At 44.8% G+C, this 25,385-nt stretch overlaps 1 protein-coding gene across 1 annotated transcript in view; it reads right to left on the bottom strand.

Annotated features, from left to right (window-relative positions):
• HRAS (HRas proto-oncogene, GTPase) overlaps positions 1-23,947 on the bottom strand; it is a 63,373-nt gene extending 39,426 nt beyond the window's left edge. Inside the window, exon 1 of the mRNA XM_015816483.1 lies at positions 23,783-23,947. The gene's annotated coding sequence lies outside the window, so the exon portion shown is untranslated. The remainder of the gene's footprint in view (positions 1-23,782) is intronic.
• Positions 23,948-25,385: the final 1,438 nt, after the last annotated feature.

Here is a 25,385-nt window from a genome sequence, read left to right as displayed (position 1 = left end):
AGCATTTTGGGTACGATTGAATTTGGGGGGGGTGTTCTCCACACACACCCCTTTGCTGGATTTGGTCCATTTTGGAACTTCCTTTTTCTTCTGACCATCTCTGTCCTCACATCACAATGGGTCCATTCTGTTCTGGAATTGGAGCTATCCTGCTGACACAGTCCTGAGCCCCTTCATGTAATTTCTCTCCAATGGCTTTGGAAGAAAAAAGTAGGGTTTTGAATAAGTCCAGGGAACTGCTTTCCTTCTTTCATTCACACAGGCTAATGCTAAACTAAAGGTCACACCGATGGAATGTATTCCTCCATAATTGTACTCCTGGAATTTTCCCATTTCAACCTTGCATGCTTCTGAACTAAAAATGTTTTCAATCAAACCAACCTAGAACTTTCCTTTGTCACAGAAACTCTGCAGTCGGAATCCAACTTGCTGACTGACCACATATTCATCAGAATGCCCTCTCACCACCACCTCCTCATACTGACAGGGAAAACCTAGAAGGAAGCTGTAACTGTGTTATGCTAATGCTATTACAGTACTGTATTGTGCTGCTCTGGTAAATGCAACACAGAAAACAATATTCTGTATTATGGAAGTTCATCCCTTTATGAAACCACACTGTTTCAATTAAAACTCACTTAAGATGAGAACAGACTAGATTGTGGTGTGCTTGGCAGAAAACAGTAATATTATGCCAATTTAAAGGGCAGGTTTCTAAATAAGTTGCAATAGGCATTTCTAGTAAAACTTACTCCAGCATTTAGGGAATTAATAGTCATCTAGTGTATAACATTTCATGGGAGATCATTATCTGAAAAATGAAACAACAGAACAACCTAATCTATGCCAATTGCTATACTGATTTTCTTGTCTCCAATTAATCATTTCCTGCTCAAGTCCTAAGCCCTCTTTAACAACATGAGAATATGTTTGTATTATTTTTCCATATGGCCCATAAAATTAAAAAAACATATTAATTTTTGTATTTCAGATGTATTTCAGCTAGTATTAGGAAGTCACATAGCGTACCCTACCCAAATTCTAGTTACAATATTAAGAATATTCAGGGATTATGATACTATATATTTGGATCAGGGCAGGGAAGGATTTTCTTACATCATGTTTACCGTGTCTGTTATTGCTTTCACACAAAGAGAGATAGTTACTGCTAAGGCAATATGTCACGCTGGGGAAAATGGTTCTCCTTCACAAGGCAGTCTCTTTGCTCCATAAAATATGTAACTTGATCCTAATTGGAACCAGATTTAACCTGACCAAGCCACTGCTAGGGTGGGATATCTGCCTCCAGTATGAAATTGGTGTTGACTTTTAGTGACTAAAAGTCAACACCAACTTAATGGCACATAATCACCCAGGTTTGATGAATCCCAAATATGATGAAACCAATGTTCCCCTTAGTGGTCAATATAACAGAAGTATGGGCAGAGCTGCAATCAAGCTAACCTATCTTATCTCTATGTATTTTATACCATTTTATAGAGCAGTGATGGCAAACCTTTAAGAGACCGAGTGCCCAAACTGTAACCCAAAACCCACTTATGTATCGCAGGGTGCCGGGTGGGTGTGGCCCACTTGGCGGGTGCAGCTACAGTGGGCTTGGCAGACTGGGTGGGTATGGCCACTGGATGGGTGTAGCTGCAGTAGTCATGGCAGATTGGGTGGGCATGGCCGGAGTGGGCGTGGCCACCTTGATGTTGCTTATGGGGACACCTGTGGGATCCGGGCAGGGTTGGGGGAGATCCAGGGGGTCTCTGGCGGGTGGGATGGTGGGTTCCCCAATGGCGGCTCCAGGCTGGCTGGCCTTAGGCCAGTGATGGCAAACTTTTAGAGACCACGTGTGCTGGGGCGATGGCGTGTGCCCACAGAGAGGGCTCCACGTGACGCCTCTAGCACGCGTGTCATAGGTTCGCCACCACTGTTATAGAGTGAAAAAGTAAAAATAAATTAGCCTGTATTATGGTCAAGAAAAGTGAGGGAAGAACAGAATGAACTTTTACTAAGGGAGAAGGGAATATAGTAATAATGAAACACTGAATGAAACTGCTAATGACTATCAAACTGTACTAATTTATTAGGTATCAACACAATAAACTATAACTCATGGTTTGCAAAAATGGATAAACCACAGTAGTCAGGTTGGAACAATGAACGCAAACAATAACAAACAAAAATATTATTGCTAAGCACAGTATGTGAATCCAGTTTATCAGTGCACTCATATTTTGTAATTTTTAAGCAGGATTGAGCAAAAATATGGTTGAAAAGTTGCTTTTTTGCACATGGTTAGCAAACTCATAAGAGCTTTTTCCCCATTCCATGACCCACTATCTTAAACAGCAAGATTTTCTTAAGAAGTTTTCAAACATCTGAAAAGAATTGAAACACTACAGAGGCAAACGTATGTAGAAGTACAGTATGCAGATAAGAGATGTTAATTGTCAGCTTCTATATTCTAGGCAATAAGTGGACTTCTATGATTGCAGACTTACAATCAAGAAGAGAACTAAAAAAAATAGTTTGACACATAATGAAAACCATCCTTAAAAAACTGAAAGGTAATCTAAGGTAGAGATGTAACATTTTTAGAAATTTTGAACCAGTCAGAAAAAAATCTGCTTATTTAAAAGTTATTTTGGGGAACCAAGAGGAGGAAAACAAATTTAACTGAAAGGTTTTTGATTCCTTGTATTTTGCATTGTGGTTATTCTAATGCCTATGTGTGTTAAAACAAACAATATTGATTCAAATATATTGCGTGCAGAAAAAAAACATGAAAGTTAAGAATAGTTGAGTAAATAGTAAACTCAGATCTGTTTTAACTTATATTATTCAGATTTATCAATCAATCAATCAATCAATCAATCAAGAAACTAATCTATTTCTAAATTAGAATACAATTGTAGCTTGTTGTTATTTCAGTACCCTATCACTTCTTTCCATCTTCAACTCTATAATTAAAATAAGGAAAAGACTCATATGAATTTTTAAAATACTAAATATTAAAGCCTTTTTCCAGATGCTGCACTATATTGCTCTGAAGGGATCCTGTTTCAATCCTGCCTAGTTTCTTTAGTCTTTCTAGCTTTAAATAACAGCAACCAGATGTGCAAAAAGCAGCAGCACAAGCTTTTTACAGAATGAAAATAAACTGTTATCACTTGCCAATCTCTACAGAACAGACAGCTGTTAGAAATAGTTTCAGGAACCTTCGAAGAACCAATAAGAACCAATAATGCTAAGCTTACAATATGGACCCCATCATTTTGGTTACCATCACAAGAAGACTTTGCACTAGTATGAGATTGACTCCAGACTCACCCAATCTCATGTCATCAGCTTGTTTGAGGGTTGAGATGATGTTTTGAAGGCTCTGCCATGATTTATATATCAGTTATGGAGGACAGCCATTCAACCATGGGAAAAGATGTAGCTGCTTTAAAGAGTTATGGAGAGGTGTAACATTTGAACTCAGAAGCTTCTTTTCCAAATGATTTCTGAAGTGCTCAACAGCCCTAGTGCGTGGAACACAATTGTCTCATTTATTCATTTGAGTAGAATTTAATTCATTAGATACAACTATAATTCAAGACAGATATTGCAACCTCCGACCATAGCTGAATGTATGTATGAAAAGTAAAAAAAAAAAGATAATAAGTAAAAAAGAGAGAACCAGTACCTAAACTTACTCTGTGTTCATTTGGATAACATGGGGGAGATAAGAAAATCTTGGAGCTATTTTGACTGAAATTACCCCACTCTAACACCAACAATGATTGATTTAAGGGTTGCATGGCATGCAAATCCCTCAACTTAATTAAGCCTACTGAGCAAACATGAAGAAGAGGGACTTTCCTTCTGCATAGTTTGAAAGCTTTCTCTAGTACAAAGGCAACACCAGGGCTTTCTGTATAACATATGTAGTCACTGCCACATAACAAATTTACTGCAGAGACAATACTAACTGCTTATTCTCATGATTTAGTATATTCTAAGAGAGCCAACAAGTTAAAAATGCTTTTCCACAGACATTTGGACAACTGCTCTTATTGTTATTAGAAGCACTCTTATAGCTAGAGTAAGAAGTCAACAAACATCTGAGGAAGGCAAAGGACAAAATATGTAATTATTTCAAGAAAACTACATGGACTGAGGTCACCATTTTACTTTTTTATTTATGACTGCTTGGGATTTCTCCTGTCTCAACCTTTACATATAGATTTATATAGTACCTGTGCCCCATCTGTCTCTAATCTTCTTAATCCTTGGTTCCATATTTTACCAGAGATACATTAAAAGTAAATGCAAAGCTCTGCTTTTCTGCTAGCCAATATATATAAATATTGCCTCACTCTTGAAGTTATTTCTACATTAGATATTCTTGCTTCCATAATTTTCTTGCATGGTTAGCTATGTTGCCTTTGAGTTTTCCCCTTCTCAATTTAATACTAGACTCCAAGAAGCTGCAGAAAAACCTACGATGGCCATAAAGTTCTGGATCTGGTAGTTGGATGATTATCAGAAGCCACCATGAACTTAGGCAGAAAAGAAGTGGGACACAGATAATCCTGGGAACAAACAGAAGGATGGTTGTGTGCAGATTGTCCTGCACTAGGAAATGTGATTTGGCATGTGTGACTGGATGACAAGATGTCTTAGCTGAAAAAGCTACCTTGGTAAGTCATGTTTTTAGGGATAAGACAAGACAGTCAGATGGAAATGGCTGGCTGGATAAACATTAATTCTCAGAAATCCTGGCCATTTATTTCTAGCTGTTATTGCATTTAGCAGTTTTTAGAAACATTCTTCTTTCCTGGAGAAAAGCTACTGCTTTCAGATGTAACCTGATGCTGCCAGAAAAAGCTATCTTTGGAATCTCTCCTCCCAGAGTACACAGACGAATGATATCATAGACACGTTCACACAGAAGAGAATTTGATACCCAGGAATCTAAAGCAAGATGGAACTTTTCTGTATCCATAATGTCTCTTTCCTGTCACAATCAATTATTCCATTCCCTTTTTTCCTTCCTTACAATTTTCATGACTGATTTGAGTGAACAAACACTGCTTTCTTGCAAGCCTAGATGATCTCTCCAAGTTAGCTCGGCTCTTGGTGAAGTCATAGACACTTTTATGTAGCTTATTTGATTATAATAAGCACTTGATGCTAATTTTTTTTTCAAAAAGGTCAGAATTTTTTCCTTTCCCTTTTTAGTCTAGCCCGGACTTTCTGAATAGTATCCTACTTGAGCACTAACCAGGTTCACCACTGTTTAGTTTTTTCAGATCAACCAAGGTTGAGAAGATGCTACCACCAAACTGAGCTTCTTGAAAATATGAATAGTCACAGAACAAAACTTATGTGTGGCTACCCATATGTATGGCACACTACTATGTTTGAATGTGCTTATTTTCAGGTAATTTTACACAGCACTGCAATCATAGTGTGAAATAAAAATCTCTGTTACAATTCTAAAAACAACAACCTTTCAAACTATGGTTATATGACAGAATGGAAACAGGAAACATTAACTTAGTATAGTGATTCATGTAGTATGGCATTATGATAAACTAGAGATGATTAAAATGTCAGAAACATATTTTATTTCACTGCATCTATTTTATACGGAACCAGAATGGTGTAGTGGTTAAGGCTATAAAATAGGAGACTGAATTCTAGTCCCACCTTAGGTATGAAAGCTGCCCATGACTTTAGGCCAATCATTCTAAGTCCTAGGAAAACAGGCAATAAATAACAAACCATTTCTGAAATCTTGCCATGAAAACTACAGGGATTAGTCCAGGCAGTTGCTAGTAGTCAGTATTGATGCAAAAACACATATATAATATTCTTTTGCTTTGCTTCTAAACGGTAAATCACAATGAATAATTTCCATTATTTTCAGTGCAAACATTAAAATTTTGTCAAATAACCACTGTATGTTTTAGCCATTTACTTATTTGTTACAACCATCATTCAATTATATCATTTACTCATTTATATCATATCCCACATTAAATCTATTTCCGCAAAGTTCTTTCTTTCCTAGTGTTTCATGAAATTATCTTTTAAAATCTCATCATTTTTTCTGCTTTTTAAAAACAGAAAATTATAGGTAGTCCATAACAGAGCCTGGAATTTTCATTGTAAATCATGGTGGTCATAACACAAAATACTGACATGACCAGACCTGATTTTATTACTTTTTTTGTGGCAGTCATTAAGCAAATGCCACAGTCATTAAGCAAATCAATTTATTCCTACAGTATGAGCATTTTTTTTGCCGGAAACCAACTGAAAAGGCCAGAAAACCACAAAAGCACATTGTAAATTATGGTCACTTTACCATAAAATGCCAAGACTGGCCACAAAGATGAGCAGGCTTCCAAGCACTCAAAATGCAGTCATGTGACCGTGTGAAGTGGGCAGCCGTTGGGATCTGGAACTGGGTTGAAAGTAGCTAGAAGGGGGGTTGTCTTACCTGAACGCCTTTTCTCAGCACAGAGATGGAGAATCCACCAATGGGTTTTCTCTGTCTTCCTGCCCAATCAGATCAAGTCAGCCAAAGTTGCCACGCCCATCCTGGACTAGGACCTCCCAGTCTCAACGAGGGTGAAGCCACTGACTGTTTGGCAGTTTGACGTGTTGGCTCCCAGAACCTAACCCTAGGCCTAAATGACCTTAGGGGGTGGGAGTGGATTCTCCATCTCCGTGCTGAGAAAAGGCGTTCAGGTAAGACAACGCCCCTTCTCCAGCACAGGAGATGGAGAATCCACCAATGGGACATACCAAAGCCTCACTGTCCCTGTGGGAGGGAAGCAGTCAGGTCCAGTGTCATGTTCCCAGATACCACCTGCTGGAGGACCATCCTACCGAAGGAGGCCTCAGGAGAGGCAAACCTGTCCAATTTGTAATGCCGTATGAATGGCGAAGGTGAAGACCATGTAGCTGCCTTGCAAACATCCTTGATGGATGCCTGAGTGGCCCATGCCGCAGAGGTAGCCGCACTGCACGTTGAATGGGCCGTGACACAACATGGAACCAGCAAGGAATCAGACTGGTACGCCCCCGCAATGCAAGCCCCGATCCATCTGCCAATCGTAGAGGCAGACACCTTCCGACCCCTGGAAGATAGGTGGAAAGAAAAGACTTGCGGAAAGCAGCCGTTCGTTTGATATAGCAACGGAGCGCCCTGCAGATGTCCAGAGAATGCCATTGCCATTCCAGGTCATGAGACGGGTCAGGGCAGAAATCTGGAAGAATGATTTCCTGAGCCCTGTGGAATAGAGTGTTAACTTTAGGGATAAAGGTAGGGTCTAAACGAAGGACTACCCGGTCCCGGTGAAAGATGCATAAGTCATCCCTGATGGAAAGAGCCGCCAATGCAGATATCCGCCTGGCAGATGTAATTGCCACCAGAAAGGCGACCTTGACAGACAAGAACCGCAGATCACACGTCCTGAGGGGTTCAAATGGTGATCTGGTAAGGGCCTGAAGGACCCGCGGCAGTTCCCAAGAGGGATACCTATGCACCACAGGGGGCTTAGTATTTGTGGCACCATTGATGAATGAACGTATCAATGGGTGTTGACCTAGAGTTACTGAGGTGTCACAGGTAAGCACGGTAGAGAGAGCTGCAACCTGCCTGCGTATCATATTAGGTGCTAAGCCCCTATCTAGATCCTCTAATAGGTAGTCCTAGATCCTTGGAATTGTCAAATCCAATATAGTCAGATGGTGTCTAGCGCACCACTGACAGAAATTCTTCCATGTGGCATCGTAAATGCAGTTGGTCGCAGGCCGACAGGAGGCCTGGATCATGGAAATGACGCCTGGTGAGGACTCCTGGGCTAGGATTCGGCGCTCAAGTGCCAGGCAGCTAACTGAAGCCATTGGGGCTCCGGATGTAGGACCCCCTGGCTGAGCGAGACGTGACTTGGAGGGATCCTCCATGGGTGAGACCTGGAGAGGCTCACGAGGTCGGCGAACCACAGCCTCCGTGGCCAGTACGGGGCCATGAGAAGAACCTCCGCCCTTCCTTGTAGAAGCTTGCGGATGACCGCCGGAATAAGAGGGAGAGGGGGAAATGCGTAAAGCAGTCCCTCTGGCCACGGACCCCGAAGAGCATCCGCTCTCTCCACCCCTAGGGACGGAAAACGGGAGAAGAACCTCAGCAGTTGGGTGTTCGCTGGGGAGGCGAACAGGTCTACGATCTGTAGACCGAACCTGTCAGAGATCTCTCTGAAGAGATCCGGGTGCAGACGCCATTCTGAATGGTCCACTGTCGACCTGCTCAGGAAGTCCGCCTGTCGGTTCGCCTCCCCCGAGATGTGGTCAGCTCTGATGGAGGCAAGGTTGGTCTCTGCCCAGGAGCCCAACAATTGGGCCTCGGTCATGAGGGTCCGGGATCGGGTACCCCCTTGGCGGTTCACATGGGCCTTTGCCGCCACGTTGTCCGTAAGGACCAGCACGTATTGCCTCGCAACTCTGTTGCGGAAGTGACGGAGAGCCAAATGTATGGCTCTGAGCTCCAACCAGTTGATGTTGTGCCTCAGGTCTGACCGGGACCACTGCCCTTGAGCCAACTGTGACTGAAGGTGTGCTCCCCAACCAAACAGACTGGCATCTGTCATGAGCGTGAGCCGAGCGGGCTCCTTGAATGAGGACCCTCTGGCTACCGCTGAAGAGAGCCACCACTTGAGAGATCGCAAAGTCTGGGGAGGGACCCTTACCCTTCGGTTGGAGGAGTTGATGCCCAACCTTTGGAAGGGGAGCAGAAACCACTGGAGGTTCCTGGAATGTAATCTGGCTATGCATGATATCATCTTTCCCAGTAACTGGGAAAGAACGGCCAACATCACTACCCGTTCCCTGCATATTTTGAGGACCAAGTCCTGGATACTGTCCCGACGTTCCTGGGACAGGTAGACCCGGCATTCAACCGTGTCTATGATGGCCCCTAGGTGTAAGAGCCTGGTCAAGGGAGCTGTCTGGCTCTTCTGAAAGTTTACCGAGAACCCGTGGTCCTGAAGGACCCTGATCACCAACCTGAGGTCTGACTGGGCGGCCAGGAGAGACGACGACTGGATTAGAATGTTGTCCAGGTAGCATTGGACGCGTACCGGCACCAGTCTCAGGTGTGCGGCGAGCACCGCCAGGATCTTGGTAAACACCCTCGGAGCCGAAGACAGTCCGAACGGGAGTGCCCTGTATTGGTAATGATGGCCCATATAATTGAGCCTTAGGAACCGTCGGTGGTCGGGAAGGATGGGAATGTGGAGATATGCTTCCGTGAGGTCTATGGATGTTAGGAAGTCTCCCCTTCTTACGCTTCCCAAGACTGGAGCGTTTGCATCTTGAATTTTCGGTATGCAATATGGGAATTCAGACCCTTGAGGTCTAGAATCGCCCTCCATCCTTCCGAGGTCTGGGGAACCACGAAGAGGATGGAGTAGAATCCCTCACCTCTTTGATCTACCGGCACCGGTTCTACGGCTCTTATGTCCAGAAGATGACGAATGGCCTCTTGCATGAGGCCCCCTTGCGGGATTTTTTGATTGAGGGCAAGAAATGAAACGCCCCGGTGGACTGGACATGAACTCTAGGAACAGGCCGTGGTGAATGGTGTGTAAGACCCAGGCGTCCATGGTGGTGACCTCCCACTGTTGAGCAAAGAGGGACAACCTGCCCCCTATGGGAGGGACCGCCCGAGAGTCATTTTGATCATCTGAAAGGGCATTCCCCCCCCCAAAAGGGCCGCTTGCCCTGGTATTGTTGTCTGGGCCTGGAATCAGACCTATCAGCCGGGCGATCCTGCCTGGCCGTGAAGGGACAGGGGGGTTGTGTATTGTTAGGGCTTGCTCCTGACCAAAAGGACTGCCTGTGGGCGTAAGGGTTGGCCCGTCTGTCATCCCACTTGGTGAGGTGCGTCAGTACCTTCCGCTTATCTTTGTTCTCGGTCAGGTACGGTGTCAAGGCCTCCCCAAATAGCTGGCCACCCTGATAAGGGGCCACTGCCAGGCGCCACTAGGATTTGGCGTCAGCGTGCCAGTGTTTTAACCAGAGCATACGACGTGCTGTGACGTTGGATGCCATGGCCCTGGAGGAGAACCTGGCCACGTGTAGTGTTGCATTGGAAACATATTCCGATGCTGCCACTAGCTTGCTCGGGTCCTGATGAGTACGAACATCCTCCGGGGGAGCCTGGCTTGAAGCTGACGGAGCCAAAGGAGAGAGGACCTGGTGAAAAATGATGCAGAACTAGCTGCCCTGATAGCCCACACCGCCACCTGGTGAGTCCTGCGGAACGCCAGTTCCCATCTCCTGTCCTCAGCCTTCAGCGCCTCTGACATATCTCTTGAGATCGTGGATGAGGACAAGAGAGGGGCCAAGGGCTCGTCCACTGTAGGCATCTCCAGTGTGTCAGCCAAGTCTGAAGCAACACTGAATAATTTTTTGTCGGTCCCACTCGGGAGGGGGAAGGTGCCAGGGGAGTCCCACTGTTTCCGGACCGCATTGAGGAATAGAGGGGGACAAGGGACATGGTGTTGGGTTACTACCAGCTCTGAGAACACTGGGTCCACGTCTGAGTCGGGTGCAGGTTCTGATGGAGTAACCCGATCAGAGCCAATGTGGGCCATAGTACTGGCCTTACGAAGTAAGGGCAAAAAGAGAGATGGGTTGAAAAGCCCACCAAATGGCAGAGGGTTTGGGGGGGATCCTCCTTCTCCGACCATGGGGTGTCGAACGGTTGGTCATAATCTGGAGGAGATGAGGCCCTGCTGAATGAGGATTGGGATGGGGAGGGAGGCCCGTGGTACCCTGGTGCCGACTGGGGAGGGTGGGATGGCGGAAGGGATATCACTGATTCTGCCCTGGGTAAGTATGATGACCTGGCCGCGAGTGCCCAGTCCACTGCCTGAGCAATTAGAGCTTGAAGGCGATCCTCAGAGGGGAAGGTGTCGGACTCGGCTACCTTGAGTCCCACAGCCGTGGGGGTGAAGGTGACCTCAGAAGCCAAATGTGGGACCCGTGGTACCGATAGCGGTTGGAGGATGGTGGAGCCCTGATCTGGTCCAGGAGAAGTAGGGGGAGCGGGAATTCAGTAAGGTGACTAGACTCCCTGGGCAGAGGTTGAGGTCCCCAGTGGTAAATCAAAGAACGAGGCCTCAGCCTGTTCTGCCTCTGTCCTGGCCTGCTTCTGTGCTTTGGAGAACTCCTTCTCCAAAGCCTGGTGTCTCCTGCTGGCCTATTTCTCCGCCAATTTGGAGGGCTTCCTCCCGGAAATGGCCTTGGCCTTGATTCTACCTGTCGCCTCCTGGTTGGAGGACCTGAGCCGTTTCCAGCTAGAGGATGGAGGTGAGGCGTCCTTGGGCTGGGAGGCCGTGCTGTCCTCCATTCTGGTGAGAGTTATCTCAGGAGTGCTCAGAGGTAACCCTGGCAGTGGATCGATTGGCAGGTAAGAATTAAGGGCAGGGGATGTTAATGATTGCCCTGCCCCCCTGGCCACCAGACCGGTAATAATCCTGGGGTCCGGTCGCATCTACGGCTGCGGTAAAGTCACCAGGCCCAGCAAGATGATAAGTGGCAACACGGTTTGCGCGGTGGGTGGATCTGTGGAGGCGGCAAAATCACTCGTGTGATGACCACAGTCCGATGCACAGCAGGCCAAATGGTGGCCAGGGAGACACCAGATTGGGGTCTAAATTTGGGCCCAATGGTTTTTGCGCTCCAGAAAAAAATGTGTATGGTCTGAAGTGGCACTTCTCCGTCAGGGGAACCCTAAGCGCTTTCAGAGGGAACCCTTTTGCGATCCCCAAAGAGCTACAGACTATACGGGCCTACAGGCCAGTGATACGATCAAGAAGGCCGTTCAAAATGGCGGCTGCGGTCTGGTCTAGCTCCCCTGTGCCAAATTAAGCAAAGCCCTATTAAGCAGAATGCGGGGGAGAACGAAGCCGGCCCATGCCACTGTGCAAAGCCCCCGGGGGAGACTGAGCGGCTGAGGAGCAGCAGAGAAGAGAAACCCCCCCCGTCATATCCCTTGTTGAAGAAACGGCGGCGGCCACGCGGTCCACAAAATAGTGTCAATCAGGCCGATTCCCCCAAGCAACTGGCAGAGAAGAGGCGTGAATCTGGCCCGCACGCCTAGCTAAAGAGCCGTCCGGCGAAGTAAATAAGCAAGCAAGCGGCCACCAAAATGGCAGCCGCAAAGCCCAAAAAGCAAAAAGAGGCCCCTCAAGGTCTGATCCGAGGGAGAGAAGAATCGGAGCCGCATGTGAGGGGGAAACGCCCGATCCAGCCGTCGCACGGCCACCGAAGCCGTGGCTGCAAGCTCCGACGAAAGGGAGGCCTGATAGGGAGAGGAGGGAGGGACCCGCTACAGCGCTGTCTGTGGGATGGAAGGGAGAATGGAAGCCTCCGTTCTGCCTGAATATGTAGAGGGGAGTAAAGGTGTCTAGCAGTCAAGCTGAAGCAGTGCTCATCCCAGCGCTGCTCAGGAGACTGTGGGAGTATGGAAAATCCACCAATGGAACTCTGATCTACCTGCCTATGAGCCAAACTTACATGTCTGTCCTGGGTGAAGATCAAGTTGAGACTGGGAGGTCCTAGTCCAGGACGGGCGTGACAACGTTGGCTGACTTGATCTGATTGGGCAGGAAGACAGAGAAAACCCATTGGTGGATTCTCCATCTCCTGTGCTGGAGAAGGGTCCACTATAACTTCATATGGTCGCTACACAACTAATTGTAAGTTGAGGACTACTTGTACACAATATTTCTTGATTCCATTTAGTTATAAATATTGCTTATTTTATGGTTACATTACAGATGTGGCACAGAATACAAGGATATTGTTCAGCATTGCTACTTCACTATCAAAGATGCAAAGTCATCGTTTCCATTCTGCCTCCCAGCTGCAAAATACATTAGTCTTGGCCATCATGCTGTTCCCTGATGATTTGGGAGTATAACAGCCCTTCTACTCAGTATGGCTAATGGTGAGGAATTCTGTATTTAGCCTCAACATACACAAACTGGCAGATTCTACTGGGAAATTCTTGATATCAATACGAATAGTTTATCGTATGTGCTCAGTTAGCATGATACTATATTATGAAGATATTGCTCTGTAACTCTAACACAAGAGTGGCAAACTGGTATTCTCCAGAAATTCGGGACTCACAAATCCTTTGAGATGAATTAGGTTTACAGTTCTTAAAATTTTCCTTCAACTTATGAAGAACATTAAAAAACACATTATAAAAATCTTGTGCTACATTTTGAACTGGATATAGTTTAGTAGCTATTCAGTAGTTTATATCTGAAGATGTACCTGCACCTCCAGCATTTTTATTCCCTAACCCTAAAAGCTCTTTGAAGCATACCTGTGGTTATCTTCAGTCCTGTTAACTTCAAATAACTGAAGCAGAGTGCAAAAAGAAAAAGTCAGTCAGTCATGGTCCTGCGTTAAATGTTGCTGGCCTTGAAATGAATGATACACTTCATCCAGTCCACTAAGAGGGAACAAAATAAATGGCTAAGACTCCATCACTCACTTTGTTAGTTTACTGCCTGGCTGGAATTTCTCTGATCATATGCATAAAAAAAGAAAAAAAAATCTGAGCAATTCCCATGAGAACCACACTACAAAGTCACCAAGTCACCTTTCCTCTTTTAAAAACTGTGAAGTTGAAGTTGTGGATCAGAAGGCACGTGAGAGAATTGACATAAGTGGAATAACACAAGCTCTGCAAAACTGCAATAAAGAATATTAGCTTCTTTGATCCAGTCCCGCTGCAGAACCAGAAATACAGAAATAACTCAATTCTCATTCAGAGTCAGTGTTACGGGGACACAAAGGCCTGGGATATTCCTGAACTGTTGGAAAAATTTCATGTGCAGGTATCCTGAATTCCCGAACATGTCTAAAACACTGTTCTCAAATATTCTAAAAATCATATTTTAGCATGTTTTGTTTCTATTGTGTGTAATATCTGTTCATGCTGAGAAAGCAAATGAAATGTCCATTCTAGCATTTATGAAAACAATTCTATAAGCTTCTGTATTGCCCAGTTCTTATTATTCTGTTCAGATTACTGAATATTTAGGGGTGTTGTTGTTGTTTTTTTAAAAAAAAAAACCTTTTTCTGGAATTATACCTTCAGTTAATGTGGATTATTGATTTTCTTGAGTAGTCACCCATTTCCTATGTATTATATTTGCTTGTAAATATTTGCATATGATTCTCAGTGTTTTGCAGTATCATTATAAAAATCCTATATTCCTCGGCAAAGATTTAATATATTGGGAGATACTTAATCCTTTCAAAATGAAGGTTTATGTAAGACTACCCTATAGAGAATTCCTTGCCTGTTGTCTTTTTTAATATGAATATCAAAATATCTGCTCCCAAACCGTTTTCTTTCAGATCTGTTGATATTATAACTCCCATAAACCCCCCCCCCCCGTTAGTAAGGTGGAAGTTGTAGTCAAACCTAACTAGAAGGAGTAGGATTGTGGAAGGTTGCTATGTATTATTGGTTATAAATATTGCTCAGACAATAAGTTTTATGCGTAAGTTTTAAGCTCTTCTCTCTCTTTTTTTTGTCTTTGTTTATTGGTCTTCAACAGAAGAGGTTTGACTAAAGTCTAACCCCTAGACTTTGCATAACTTAAGTATTATCAAGCAAATGGAGAGCTGGGTTTGTATAAATACTACATCCTGCCCCATCCTTTTTGTAAACAAGACAGCTGCATACAGCCTGCTGGGATCTTTACTTTTGCCATGTGTTTTTTCAATCTCCAATATTTGGTTTTGCTTTATTTGATTCTGCTTTATTTTTAAGACTGGAAAAACATTTCAGTGAGGATAATTTTGATTAGAGATTATTGGTTCTAGCATGCGTGATTCCAAGTTGCAGTAAAAGAAATGAAAAAATCCACTGCCCAAATCACTCCAGAACTATGCCAAGAACCACTGCAATTTCAAGTAGCTCCTACCACTTGCACAAGAGAAGTGCTAGGCTGCAATCAGCACTACATTGTCTTCATGATGCTATTGGGTTTCTGTATTTCCTATAGAGTACAGCTTGGATGCTTTATTCAAATAGTGCGGAATGGGTAATTTCCTACCAGCTCCAACTTTTTCCTTACTCTACCTCCTATGATTCCCCTCCTGTCTTTGGGGAATTTCCCTCCTCAGTTGTTCCTTTATCATTCATTTACAAAACAGTCAGTGTGAAGATAAGGGCAGCTGAAGGATAAAGGACTGACCCAAGCACAATTTTTTTGCATAGTCCTGCTGGCAGGTGAGAGAGGTGGGCTCCAACATTCCCATAAAACTGTACATGTCAGTTACTGATAGACTTTTAATTTTTTTTTTATAGAACTAAAAACTAGAGCTCACTCTGCTTCAGAACTGTTCATACAAATTGTGTTATCCAGCCTCTAGTAATGATCTTTTTTCTGGACACTTAGTTAGGGTGTGAGATTCAGTTACTGGGCTGATTTACATATAAGACATAATAGATGTACTTTTAGCTTAACTTGTTATACAAGTTTATTTAAGCAGATTGTAAAGTCAAAAGATATCCAAGGAGAAGGCCCTGAACCACCTCTGCATTCTGCCCCCTCCAAAAAAAATAGTTGGATATGTTTACAAAGTCATCAACAATTGAACTTGATTTGATAATTTTGTATTTTTATCTTGACTGCAGAAGAGTTCCACACTAGTGACTTATGCCATGTATTCATTGGATTAATATTTGACCCATTATCAACATTATATTATACTAGAATAATACACTGACATGTACAATCCAGGAGTTATTGAACCTATGAGAAACTGTAGCCACAATGCTATTAAATTTAATATTACATGTTATGTAGCAGTCATATCTGGCTTCAAAAGAGGATGTTACTATAAAATAAGGAGTCTGCTAGAAAAAAAGGAAATGGAAAGGAAAAATCAAAAGAACCAAGTATGAGGTGAAGGTTTGTTCTCCGAGCTTGCGGGTTGGTTTCTGAACGGTGATAAAGATGTTACCTAGCCTGGTAATGAAACGTTCGGAAACCAACCCACAAGCTCGGAGAACGAACCCTCATCCTACATTCGAGCTACAGATATTCGTCACTATTGCAGAACCAAGTATCTCGAGAATACTCAAAATTACAATGACAAAAACTCAGGTAGAATTTGAATTACAGATCATAAAAGTATTACAAAAACACAAAAACTCCGGCTAAGAAACAGTGTGGAGAGATTTATTAGAGAAAAGAATATGTTCTTTTAGAAAATGAAGAAAATTATCTAAATTATCATTTTCTTTGTCCTTTTGTTTAAAGAAAAAAACAAAGTTATACAAGGAAAATCCAAAAATTAACAAGATAAATAAATTTTGAGAACAAAATCTGAAATAATGCTAAGAGCCATATTTCAATATATCAAAAATAGGAAACCAGCTACAGAGATGCTGGATGTTACAGAGAAGCTGGATAACGTTTTTGTGACTGTAGAGTCATCTATGCTTGAATAGATATTTTGAGGGAGTCTGAGTTAGTAATATGTTAGTAATATCAAGTGATAAAATTCTAGCTCTTACAGAAAACAAATTGCTAAGTAGAGAATATACCCATGAAATGAAATTGGTCATCTAACAAAAAATGTGATATATGCTTAAGATTTGCCTTTATGCTGCAAGGATGTACAATGTTTAATATAACATAATCTAAAAGTTTTTTCCAACTGAAATATACAGAAAAGCAAGTTCTGATAATGAATAATCAACATGAGGCAGCGTACGTTTCATTTTGCAATTCCTGACAAGCAGACCATCACAATTTTGATACAGCTCTTTAAGGATGTGGACAAGAATGTAAACATAATTATAAAAAACTATTTGATTATTACAAGGTTCTTGATAAAGTCTAGTTACCCAAGGCTTATAAGCAGATACAATGTTGACAGTATCATTGTTCATGTCTATTATAGGCCCAACCAGTTAAAGAACAAGTGAGGAGAAAAAATAAACAAATAATTCATAAGAGGGGCTGTAAATAGCACACATCTACTGTTATTCTTAAATAATCTGGAATTAAAGGTTGAGTAAGGAAATGGATATGTTTGCTGATGCTAAATTGTGAGAGAAAAAAGCAAAAGTAACCGAAAGAGCTTTATATTTCTAGAATAGAATAGAATAGAAGAGAAGAGAAGAGAATAGAAGAGAAGAGAAGAGAAACTGGAAGGGACCTTGGAGGTCTTCTAGTCCAGCCCCCTGCTCTAGTAGGAGAACCTATACCATCTCAGACAAGTGACTGTCTAGCCTCTTCTTAAAAATATCCAGTGATGGAGTGCCCATGATTTCTGGTTCATTGTCCTCACTGTTAGGAAATTTCTCCTTAATTCCAGGTTGCTTCTCTCTTTGATCAGTTAGTTCTCAACTTACAACCACATTGGGACCAGAACCTCAATTGCTATGCAAGGTGATCAGTGAGTCACACCCAGGTTTTTTTTGGCTATGGTCGTGAATCACACGATCATTAAACAAATCCAGCTTTCCCTATTGATTTTGATTCTTGGAAGTCCACTAGGGAGATCGCAAATGGCAACCATAGGATCCTAGGACCCTGCAATCATTGTAAATACTTGGCTGGATGCCAAGTACCTGAATTTTGAATCAGGTGACCACAGGGACACTACAACGGTCACAAGTGTGAGGATTGGTTGTCACTTTTTTCAGCACAGTCATAACTTTGAGTGGCCACTAAGTAAGTCGACGACTACTTGCAATTGTCTTAAAATGGCACAACCAATTCAGTACTAATAAGCTTGCCCAATGTGGTACAAAAATAAAATTTATTTATGAGTTTGATTGCTGATTGATCAGGTTCCGAGGATAATTGTGGATGAAACTGATGAAACCATCAAATCCATGTGCCGCTATTCTGAAAATGGCATACATGTAGTCCTCAACTTATGACCAGAATTGAGCCAAAATTTCTGTTGCTAAGTAAGACATTTGTGAGTTTTGCCCCGTTTTACAACCTTTCTTGCCACTGTTTTTAAGTGAATCTGTCTTCCCCATTGACTCCTTGTCAGAAGGTGATCATATGACCCCAGGACTCTGCAACCATCATAAATAAGAGTTGCCAAGCATATGGGGATGCTGCAATGGTCGTAACAATAAAAAATGGTTATAAGTCACTTTTTTCAGTGCCGTTGTAACTTCGAATGGTCACTTAATGAACGGCTGTAAGTCGAGGACTGTATTACATTTTGATAACTAGGAAAGCAATATAATGATGTCTTTTTGTGATATATATAGCACAACTGTGCAATGAATACTACAGAGAGGTCTGATCAATGCACTTTTTAAAGTATATGGGTGCTAGAAAATGGCAACCAAAATCAACAGATTAAAGCAAAAGCCTAAATAAAGACAAATAAAAGAACATGGCAAGGAAGTTTGATGTCATGCTTCTTTTCTCCACTCAGAATAAAAATACACTTCACTTCATCTTTTCCAGTGAAGCTGAAAGGCGAGAAATTCACAATAGACAGAAGAACAATTTTGAAATTCCTTCCAAACTGTATAGTACCACCAATATTGGAAACTGCATGGCTTCCATACCTATGATAGGAGATTCAGCCCATCTATGGTGTGATTCAGCTGGTTCACACCACTTCGGTAGAACCGGTAGCTAATTTTCTGTGGCCCAGATCCAGAATGGACTTCCGGAAGCGGCATCCACACAGAGAACCGGTTGTTCACATATTTAATCCCACCACTGGCCACACAGGTCCTCTTACAACCATGCCTGCTCTAGAACTCTTCATAAAAAATTATCTGGCAACTGTAGGAATAGAACACTAAACTAGGTAAACCTTTCATCTGATCCATGATAGCTTAATTTAATTTTTTTCTGCAGAGTAATAATTGTGTGTAAAATATTGTCATCAATATTTTAACCAATTATACCAAAGAAAAGTTGATTGAAAAGTTCTACATGATTTTTCATCCCTTATGTCAGTGGTGGCGAACCTATGGCACACCTGCCAGAAGTGGCACTCAGAGCCCTCTCTGTTGGCACGCATGCCACCGCCACCACCAGCAGGTCCATCAGGCCGCCACTGCTGCCCGGAGCAGGAGCTCCACCCAGCACAAAGGGGGCGAAGCAGCCGACTAGCAAGCTCGAGTAGAGGTGGTAAAGCAGAGGTCACCAACCATTGTCGATTGGTGGACTGGAAGAAAAGAGAGGGGGAAGCATTTTACATGCATGCATGCACACATGGGGCCACGAGCATGCACGCACTACAAATGGGGTGGGGCTAGTGCCTACTCACTAGCCCTGCCCCGTTCTTGCGTGGTGCAGCGGCTTGTATCTGTACCCTGCAGTGCCGCCGCGGCCGTTTTTGCACCTTGTAGCTTGGTGGTCCATTTTTGCACCCCCAGTTTTTGCATGCCAGAGGCAGCACTCAGAGGCGCCTCCCTGCCCCCCCAAGCGCACCACAATGCTGATGCAGCCCTGGCACTTTGCAATAAATAAGTGGGGTTTGGGTTGCAGTTTGGGACTCAGTCTCTAAAATGTTCGCCATCACTGGCCTAGGAGGATGAATCTTAAAACCAGGGTTAACTTTTACTTTGTCGTACCGCAGATAGGCATGCCAATCAAATCTCAAATCAAAACCTTCGAGGTCTAATAGCCTTGAATTTTTTAAAGTTATCCAATCTTTTAACCATACCAGACAAATGTTCTTAATTAGCTGGAGCTTTTATGGAAGTGAGAAACCATGAAAGGAAAAGGAAAGCGCATGGACATCAGAGAGATCATTCCATGGATAACATAGGGCAGTGATGGTGAACCTTTTAGAGACCGAGTGCCCAAAAACTGGCCCTGCCCCCACCCCACCCCGCCTGCCCACAGGGCCACTCATCACCTCCAGGACCCGCCGCAGATCGCCCAGCAGCGCCATGGCAGCCACGCCCTCTGCCCGCACCCCACAGCATCAACTGTGCGCGATGGGGCATAAGGGCAGAGTCTCGTCTACGCTGCCTGGCTTCCATGTCCTTGGCTGCGCTGCTCCACGTGGGCCACACTCAGGGGCGACTCTTCTCCAGGAGGGCTACTGGTAAGGAGAGGGTCACGGGAGGAGGCAAGGCTGGGGCAACGGCATGTGTGCCCACAGAGAGGGCTCCGAGTGCTGCCTCTGGCACCTGTGCCATAGGTTCGCCACCACTGCCCTATAATGTCCATCATATAAAGTTATGAAAAGTAAATGTTAACACCACCTCACTTTTTTTAAAAAAATCCTTTCATAGCTTTTCTGTTAAAATGAACAGGCTTTCTATCTTAAGTTCGAATATTAATATATTCGGAGGAGGAAGAGCAGCACAAAAATAAAATTAGTAACAATAGCCTTACCTATATTTTACTACAGTAAAGAAAAATGTTCACTATTGAGGAAAGTCAAGTCAGGATTCAGTTCAACTACAGTCATGGATATACCTTCTTTCATCATCAAGAAATTTCAATTACCAATTGGGGATAAAGGATAGGATTTAAAAGTGTAAAGCTGTGCTTTTTATACAGAAGCAAGACTCTTCCAACCAAGTTCCTACATCATGATGCCAAGGAGTTTGACCACATGAAATTTAGCAAAATAATGACCAATGCTACTCAATTATCAAAGAACACCTTATTTTCAACTGGTTTTCAACATGTTTTTTTCATTCTCTGATAATTATTTCTAAGTGATATCAACAGAAAGATGGTGTTCACAAATTAGTTAAGTGGATTTGCCATTCACAAACTCATTTCTTGCACTTAATGGATGCACATAGGCAGAGGCGTAGCGTGGGGGGTGCAGGGGGGGCCGGCCGCACCGGGCGCAACATCTGGGGGGGCACGCTCGCACTCGCAGCTCTCTGCCCCTGCCTGGCTCACTCACTCTCTCTGCAGTGCTGGCTGTGCGAATCCGATCCGAGCCGCCGGGTCGCCGCCGCCGCCCACTGTGGAGGGGGGCGCAAATTACTTGCCCCGGGTGCTGACAACCCACGCTACGCCACTGCACATAGGGACTCAATGTAGGAGAACTGTGGGAATATTAACATACATGTGCACATTTAGGGATATGAGACCCAGTCTGGTCTAGTGGTTAAGGCACTAAGCTAAAACCCAAGAGACTGAGTTCTAGTCCCACTTTAGGCATGAAATCTGCCTGGGTGACTCTGGACCAGTCACTCTCTCTTAGCCCATGATGTCAGATGCAGATGATAAACCGATCATTCAATCCCTGTAGCAACCAAGGAATCAATAGTAGGTTGATCTGAAAAAAGGGGACTCTGCATTTGTGGGGGGGGGGGAACTAGGAAGAAAAAAAAATGCATACTTGGGATGTAGCTTCATTTTTCCTGAGCCTTTATCCAATACTGCTGCTAAAGGATGGCTCATTTAACATTCGCAGAGGGAAGCCCTTCCCAGAATTTCATGTGACTGATGGTCTACTACACAGCTAAGTGTGCAGGGTGAACATCATGACATAAGTGGAGCTGAAACCTGTTTCCAGGGGTGGGGCTCACAGGTAGACTCTGATTTAGGAGACAGAGCCAATAAGAGCCAGTGCATGCCTTGGTCAGAGGATTGATCCTGCTGCCTAGAATGACTTGTCTTTAAGCAACAGCATGTGAGCCTCTCCCACCTGCTTCCCAAGGAAATGAACACATTCCCCTCCAGTTTAGCTCAAGGAAAGATGAAAACATGCTTAAAACACTCAAGTATTACCAACCTGTTTTAAAATACAGCAAACACACACACCCATACAACAAGCCAGCTTACACGATAGAAGGAAGACAACATTCACAGCCATGAAGCACAAAATTATTGAAGCCCCTGGCAAATTAAGCAGCTGGAGATTTCTCTCCCATTTACCAAGAGGAAGCATTCCCAGGACCTATTTTCAAGTGACAGTTTGAAAACCTGGGAGTGGCATCAACTAGCAAGGAAGGAAGCCATGTTAACCCCTCCTCAATCAGTACCCAATCATAACAAAAGGCTACTATAAGGCTGGGAAGTAACAGAAGATCAGAGGAAAGGATTAAGAATCCCAAAGGGGCAGAAAGGACCAAACACTGCAGCTCATGGCCTTTTCCTTTCAAAGTCTTCCAAAACTATATAATGCAGATTATTAGTGTGTGTACATGTCCAAACAAGGATCTTAATCTGCCCGCTGCATCAGCAGCTGTGAACAAAACTTACTTCACTATTCTCTCAGACCACTCCCTAAACTGCATGACAGGAAAAAGAAAAGTGCAATCAAAACCCACAACTACCTACAGTTTTGGCAAAAGGCTCAAAGAGAATACTACCACTGGAAGAGGAAAACCGGTGGGATAAAGAAAGTATCACAATTAATATTGGTTGCTTCTAGAAGATGCAACCCCTGGCACTCCTATTATTCAGGCGTCACCCCCCCCCCACCCCCCCATCCCTGGCGCCGACAGGAAGTGTTTACAGAAAGCACAGTCACAATATAGCTGGGAACAGAGACAGGCAAGCAGGTGGTAGTCAACCCTCCCATTCCCGAGCCCCAAAACCCATCCGATTCTCCAGGGCAGCAAAAATTCCCCGCTCTAGAAAAACGCTGAGCCGCTGAACTTCCTCCCGCCAAGATGTGCCGGTCCACAGCCTAATATTAGCGCCTGTGAGGCGGCGGCGGCGGCGGCGGCTGCTAGACCGGGAAAGCGCGGGGAGGGGGGAATCGGAGAGCTTGTTGTCACACACCATCCTTGGACACGCCTCGCCCCTTTGCACAGCGTTCCACGCAGGGCTTTCTTAAGCCGTAGAGCAGGGGTAGTCAACCTTGGCTCTTTTATGACTCGTGGACTTCAACTCCCAGAATTCCTGAGCCAGCTGTGCTGGCTCAGGAATTCTGGGAGTTGAAGTCCACGAGTCATAAAAGAGCCAAGGTTGACTACCCCTGCCGTAGAGCCATCCCTGCGTAGAATTGCACTTTGGCATTTGGATTTCACAAGTGGACGATTAGCAAGGAGGAGCCCAAACCTCCAGAATGAAACCCACACGCCTGGCAGAATCCGAGTCACCCTTCAACCTCCTTGCGATCTCTTCTAACGTCCCTCGACTTGACAATCGGACACACCCCGTAACAGCCGCCTTCTCGCACACGAGACTGTTCCCCCTGACAGACGCAATCACGGTGTCTTCCCTTCTTGTAACGCCGACGACCGCCTCCCACGTTGCTTTTGGCCGAGGGAAGCGCCACCTCCCAAAACTGATACCCCTTCCGATTCTCTCCTACTTACGGGTAGCAACGAGGGTGGTGGGGATGATGCCGATAACCTACGGAGGGTGAGGCTGGCCTTTACACCCCACTTCAGAGATTCGGGCTACAACTGCTGCGGCTTCAGCCAAGATCCAGGGAAAGAGACGTTCTACAACCCGCCTTCCCTCCCCCATTTTGACTCATAAAAGCCCAAATGCAACTAGCAGCTCCGTACACGGCTACCCTGGGGCGCGCCGTGTGAACCACTGCAGGACCTCTGGCTATTACAGCCCGCACCTTGAATATTCCCCAACGGCTACCAGCTGAACCGGAGAACGCCCACAGATCCGCAGGCGCTTCGTTGCCGCCTTTCCGAGCGCTGCTAAGGAATTACTTACACAGGTGAGCCGAATCAAGCTTCAGAGAACGTGCTTCTAGCCCAAAACCAGCATTAAGAATTGGAGGAGGAAGCTCTACTTACTAGTTATAGCCTGCGAGGTTTTCTTTGCAAACCAGAAAAGCAAAGCCGCCTTTTCCTAGAGATTTTTATTATTATTTTTTTTTTTAAAAAAGAGAAGGAAGCGTGCGAGGAAATGCAAAGTTTGCGCGGTCACTGGAAAAGAGAAGAGACTCCGCGTCCCCCCTCCACCGAAGACTGGCTGCTTGCTCTTAGTCAATGCTCCGTTGGTCCGATGCAGCGGCGAACTTTCCACCTAGCCGGCGGAGGAGCCCCGTGTTTGCAGCGCCCTCCCCGCATTGGCACCCAGCATTGAGGCACCCGCTCCGCCCGGGTGCTGCCGTGACGGCGGCTTGGACAATGTGTGCGCGCAAAGCCAGCCCCAGGCAGCGGGCGGCACACGCCCAAACGCCGCTCGCCGCCCACTCGTCACTCTCAACCTCCCGGAGCAGCTGATAGGCGCTCCTGCTTAACCTTCGGGCGCCGGGCTGCGGCTCCCCCACTCCTCCGACCTCGTGGTCGGCTGCGAGACACGTCAATCACTCCCAGAGCAACCTTCTCCCTCGGCCCCGCCCGCTGCTGTGTTGTTGCTGCTGCTGCTGCTCCGGCCTGGGCTTTCGGAGGGCGGCGAGGGGCTGGAGGAGGAGGAGGAGGGAGGGAGGAAATGGGTGTAGCGAGCTGGAAGAAGGGAATCGCCCCTCGCGAGGCTTATTTTTAGAGTCTGCTGCTTCCTCCAGGCAAATAAAGCGTCCTCCTCCTCCTCCTCTGCCGGGATGAGGAGATGCGCGCCCTCCCTTCCTTCCGAGGTAAATATTCCATCCAGGTTTAGTTCTCTTCTGAGCGAGGCCTCACTCGGCAGCACTCCCCCCATTTCCTTCCTCTTTTTTTAGGACCCCTTTTTGTGCGTAGCTCGGCTGTGCCGCTGTGTCCGCTCTTCTGCTGCTGCTGCTGCTCCTACCGTTGGGGCCTCTTCTCTGTTATTCTTTCCCTGCCTGCGCAGAGAATTGCTGGCTGTGAAGTCAGTAGGATGTGGGAATCCGCGCTCGCCTGTTTGGAAAAGGCAGAAGGGCGGAAGAATAGGAAAGCGCACAAAGGAATGGCAGCTTTCCCCAACCTGGCGCTCTCCAGAACTGAAGTACAAATCCCATTATCCCCCCCCCCCCCAACGGTTGTGTGAGCCGCATTATCCTGGGCAGGCACTAGAGTTCCGGTAGCCAGGGTAGAAGATTGTAAATTTGCATCCTTCTTACTCACGGGTCTGCTAATTAGACTAGTAAGGAAACATTGCAAACAATGGGTCTTAAAAGTTAAACGTTCTCCAAAGTGAGGGACGTTTATAAGATTTTGGCTTTGAAGATTGACTTGGAATTGAGTGGCCAGTGTGTGGTCAAATATATACCTGTAGAATTCGGATTATTAGTGTAAAAAATGTTTTGGAAGATTTTTTTTTTTGTTATTCTGATTTAAGCTATTATTTAAAAACAGTACTGTGCATATCCTGAAAAAAATGTAAATTATCTTTTTTGCAGACTTTATCCAGACTGTACAGAATAAGTGATGAAACACAAACTCCCTGCTGTGAAACCAAATACTGTACAAACATTGCAAAGAATAAAACAAGATCAAA

This window comes from Protobothrops mucrosquamatus, unplaced genomic scaffold (genome assembly GCF_001527695.2).
Source record: "Protobothrops mucrosquamatus isolate PMUCROS unplaced genomic scaffold, P.Mucros_1.0 scaffold457, whole genome shotgun sequence".
Lineage (NCBI taxonomy): Eukaryota > Metazoa > Chordata > Lepidosauria > Squamata > Viperidae > Protobothrops > Protobothrops mucrosquamatus.
Note: the sequence above shows the minus strand (reverse complement) of the source record. Positions and strands in the feature narration are given on the sequence as shown.